The 4,989-nt window shown below is 46.3% G+C and overlaps 1 pseudogene; it reads left to right on the forward strand.

Moving 5' to 3' along the window:
- The first annotated feature begins 281 nt into the window (after positions 1-281).
- On the forward strand, positions 282-1,260 carry Rpsa-ps10 (ribosomal protein SA, pseudogene 10; annotated as a pseudogene).
- The last annotated feature ends 3,729 nt before the right edge of the window (positions 1,261-4,989 follow it).

Consider the following 4,989-nt stretch of genomic DNA (forward strand, 5'->3'; position numbering starts at 1 on the left):
GGAGGTTGTCCAGGAATATGTGGGGAGAAAATGGGGTGGGCGGAGGAGGGATGGGGGGTTGCTGAGAAGGTGGTCAGGGAACGGGGTGCAGGAGGTTTGGTGGAGAGAGGCGGAGAGGTAGTCTTTTTTATAGCAAGCCAGGCTCGCACCTGGCTGTTGCTAGATAACTGTTGGGTGGAGCCTAGAAGAAATGCTAACAATATAAAATTCTCACTACAGCCATGAGATCTAAATAAGACTGTATATTGACTTTCCTCACTACCCAGGGACGGATCCATATGGCTTCTTCTTGGTTCCCATGGTAACTTAAAAGGGAAACTCACACAATGTCCGGAGCCCTTGACGTCCTGCAGTTGGAGGAGGATGCCCTCAAATTCCTTGCCGCAGGAACCCACTTAGGTGGCACCAACCTTGACTTTCAGATGGAGCAATACATCTACAAAAGGAAAAGTGACGGTATATACATCATAAACCTGAGAGGACCTGGGAGAAGCTGTTGCTCGCAGCTCGCGCTATTGTCATTGAGAACCCTGCTGACATCAGGAACACTGGTCAACGAGCTGTGCTGAAGTTCGCTGCTGCCACAGGAGCCACTACGACTGCTGGCCGCTGGCCGCTTCACACCTGGGACCTTCACTAACCAGATCCAAGCAGCCTTCAGGGAGCCACGGCTTCTAGTGGTGACCGACCCCCGGGCTGACCACCCGACCCTCACAGAAGCCTCTTACGTCAATCTGCCCACTTGCTCTGTGTAACAGACTCTCCCCTGCGTTATGTGGACATTGCCATCCCAAGGGAGCTCACTCAGCGGGTCTGATGTAGACACTGGCCCAGGATGTACTGCGCATGCGAGTAACTATCTCCCGTGAGCACCGGTGGGAGGTTATGCCTGATCTTTACTTCTACAGAGACCCAGAGGAGATTGAGAAGGAGGAGCAGGCTGCTGCTGAGAACCTGTGACCAAGGAGGAATTCCAGGGTGAATGGACCGTTACCAGTGCCTGAATTCATTGCTGCTCAGCCTGAGGTGGCAGACTGGTCTGAGGGTGTGGAGGTGCCTTCTGTGCCCATCCAGCAGTTCTCCACGGAAGACTGGAGTGCGCAGTCAGCCACTGAGGACTGGTCAGCAGCTCCCACAGTGCAGACCACCAAATGGGTTGGAGCCACCACTGCGTGGTCTTGAGTTGCTCTGCAGACACCTGAGTGGAGGGGAAAAAAGGTGGAAGGAAAATAAAGTTCCTAAAAGCTTAAAAAAAAAAAGACCGTATATTGAAAATGCTTAGTATAGTAGCTGGCACATTTTAGAGTTCCGTAAATGATAACTACTACCGTGGTTCTCACTTGAGTTGAGGGCACTCTGTGACCACAAGAGAACCTGTACATCAGCTGTTAGAACTCAAAGGATAGAGGACACTATTCTGATAACTTTTCATTTAGCCAGGGAAAAGATCCTAGGAAGGTCTGAGATGTGTGAAGATGTGTCCTGACCAAGAGGACACTGTGGCCATTCGAGGAGGGGGGTGTCTAAGCCAGATAAAGGAAATTATAGCCCCTGAGTCAAATCTGGCCTCTTAGATGGTATGATAGAAATAATATGCCTCCTGGGGAGGTGTCACTCTGAACAGTCAGGGATGGGGGAAAGTGGCTAAGTGCCTGGTTGTCTAAGGCTAATGCCTGAATAAGAGTCAACCCCCAACAGAAGCCTTTGTCAGCATATATATATACTTTAGGCTTATGCATTTTATATATACTGTCCTTTTAAAAACTCTTCCAGGTCTCAGCCCACCCAGGATACACTTTAAACATGTAAACATAGACAAGAGAATACAAGTCTGGTTTTTTAGGCAGACGGAAGATTTACACAGCCAAGATATTACATATTGCCAGGGTTATGTAAGCACTCTGCTGTCATTATTTCCAAATAGTTGTTACCCAGGGTCATCTTGCTCACCCGGCAAAAGTATGCTTTTCCCAGTAAGAGCACAGGAGACTTAATGGCTTGGACTTAATAACAGTTGTGACCCTACACTGTTCATGCCTTCCCATCCCCCACCTCCTGCTGCCAAGCTGTTCATTAGAAGTGTGACTAATGGCTGGTCAATCCTGGTGAACAAACATTTACATCCTGGCATGCCAAATCTCCCTTATCTCTAGTAGGCCTGGTTAGCATATGACTTATCCTTGGGTATTTGGAGACACTTCTCCTTTAGCTAAATTCCACTTGTGTGATTTAATGTCACCCGAACAAAGTCCTTCATATTAATTATCAATTCTATGACTTTGAGCTTCTTCTACATCAATGGTTTTGGACAACTTGTGAGTTAAGAACTAAAAAAAAAAAAAAAAAAAACTATTCACTTTTGCTCATGTGTAAGGTGTGTGGGTGGAGCCGGGGTAGTCAGCATGTGCAAGTTTTCGTGAGTTGGAAGTGTCAGTCCTAGTGTTCCGACTTTCAAAATGGATTTATTTTTAGCTTTGTGTAAGAATGGCTGCATACAAGAATGTGTGTGTGAGTGCAGGTATTAGAAGTGGCCAGAAGAGGGCACTAGATCCCCTGCAACTTGATTACAGGAGTTTGTGAGCTGCTTGGTCTGGGTGCTGGGAACTGATTGCTGCTTCCCGGGAAGAGCATCGAGTGCTCTTAACTGTGGAATTATCGCTCCAGTCAGTCCTTTCTACTACTTGGATTAGAACAGTTTTAAAAACCGATGGAAGTGACACATGAAGCTGTATAAAACTAGAATTTCAAAATGAGAATCTCGGTGTCTGTGAGTACGCTTTTGGTGGCTCACAGAATGTCCATTTATTTTTGTATTGTCAAGGACAGTCCACTACTTTGTACTCGTGAGTCAGGTATTAGTGGTAGGTTCCGTGGAGCTCATATACCAAAAAGATTTACTGTCTAGACTTACAGAGAAAAAACAATCTTGTCTTGGTGAAAGAGTGGTTTAAGTGGTTATGGAACACAGTACATGTTTACATAAATAAAAACTCTGTGTGTGTGTGCCTTCATTTTAGGCTTAAGATCCATTTTATAGTAAAGACAAACTAGGTTCATTCCTGTTTTTCAAGGATCTTATAGCTTGAAACAAAGCTACCTTTGTTTCAAAATAAGTGTTGTGGCTACCTTGTTATGTCTGCTTGTTACAACCACCTTGCAATCCCCACTTTGCTTCAGGAGGTCCTCATGACTAACTTTTTATACTTATGTTTTACTCCTGCAACCCCATCTGTTTTTTTCCTGCTAAATCTCTCATTTGGAACCCCACCCCCACCCCCGAAGCACCCTAAAGGCTTTTGTAAGGCTCAAAGTGAGTCTTAACTACTGGGAGACCCCCCACCCCCAAGTGAGACAGGAGAACAGAGCTCCATGAAAACGCAAGAGGTTTAATTTCCGGTGCGTTGGGGTCGACCTTCAATCAGCCCCTCGTGGCGAGTGACTGGAAGACGACCCCAAATGGGTATAACAAACAGTTTTTATACTTTTAGGGGTACAGGTTACCTCAGCAAGGTTACAGTTTAATCTTATATAATGTGTCTTTGAGCTCTATCTGGGACAAGAGGGTCAGGTGACTATCAGTGCATTCTGTGGATTTTCAAGAATGTCCCTGCTCCTCTCAAGAACTGTGGGTGGAGAATGGAACTCGGCCTAGCCTTGACCCGAGGCAGGAAGCTGATACTTGGCCTAATCTTGACCCGAGGAGGTGGGTGTAAAGCTGGTGAAAGCCACGAGGGTCTCCATAACCTACCTACTTCCTACCAGGCCAAGCCTCCTAATAACTCTTACGCTTCAGTAAGAACTAGGGTCCTTCACTTTCACCAGCCTTACACTCACTGGCCAGGTTCCATTCTCCACCCATTGAAACATTCTTGAGTAAAAAGTTCTCAGAATGTACTGATAATGCCCCTGTGTTGGCATTCTGTCTAAGTTCCACCCCCACAGTTACCTGGCAACAGCCAGGTATGCTCCACCCCCAGTTACCTGGCAACAACCAACTGTACCTGGCACTATAAAGGGGGCTGCTTGCCCCCTCCTCACTCTTTCTTTTCTCTTTCTTCTCTTGCTTCCTGCTTTTCCCCCTCTCCCCTTTGTCCCTCTTCTCCCCATTCCCCTCACCCCCTTCCCTCCACATGCTCATGGCCGGCCTTTACTCCTCTCCTCTTCTACTCTTCTCTCATTAAACCTTTCCACGTGGAACCATGTTGGCCTGTTGCGTTTTGTCTGGAGGTGAGCCAAGATTTCTACCCCAACACCCTGACCTTCTGGAAAGTTCCAGGAAGAGTTCAAATGCATGTCATGATCTGCCCATGCCCCCTAGCTTTAAAGGTCAATGTGCTTAGCCAATTAGTTTGATCTGTAACCTTGCTGAGGTATCCTGTGCCCCTAAAAAGTTTAGAAACTGCTTGTAATAGCCATTAGGGATCACCTTCTAGTCACTCGCCTGGAGGGTAGACCCTTACCCACCAGAAAATAAATCTCTTGCTTTTGCATAAAACTGTATATTGGTGTCTCACTTGGGTCGTCTGGAGGTAAGTACCACTGACCAAGAGTGGGGATCTTATACCCTCACCCATGAGCTATAAAAACCTTATCTTCCTTACATCTGCGGCTGACATCTTGAGTCCTCCTTTAGGGGTAGGCAGCCCATGTACATGGATTAAAAAAAAAAGCTTGCTTTAATTAATTTGGTCATAATTTGGGTTTGTCATCTTTCTCCTCCCGTCTTTGAGATTAACAGTATCTCAGTTTATAAGTTTCCAACGGGGGCTCTGCTGACTTGGGCTGCAGAATTAGATTCTGTCTGCTATCACTCACAGAAGGTTTCTACTGTGATAGAAATAGTCTTTCTCCACGGAAACCTCACACTATTATAAACCCAGACATCGGTGGGAAGGAATGTGGAACCACCTGGTGTTAGGTTCGAGCTCCACCTCCATCGAGTGCTGGTTTTATGGATAAGCAATTTTTTCCCTCACTTGCTCTTCCTTT

The sequence above is a fragment of the Rattus norvegicus genome, chromosome 20 (assembly GCF_021556685.1).
Source record: "Rattus norvegicus strain SHRSP/BbbUtx chromosome 20, alternate assembly SHRSP_T2T, whole genome shotgun sequence".
Classification (NCBI taxonomy): domain Eukaryota; kingdom Metazoa; phylum Chordata; class Mammalia; order Rodentia; family Muridae; genus Rattus; species Rattus norvegicus.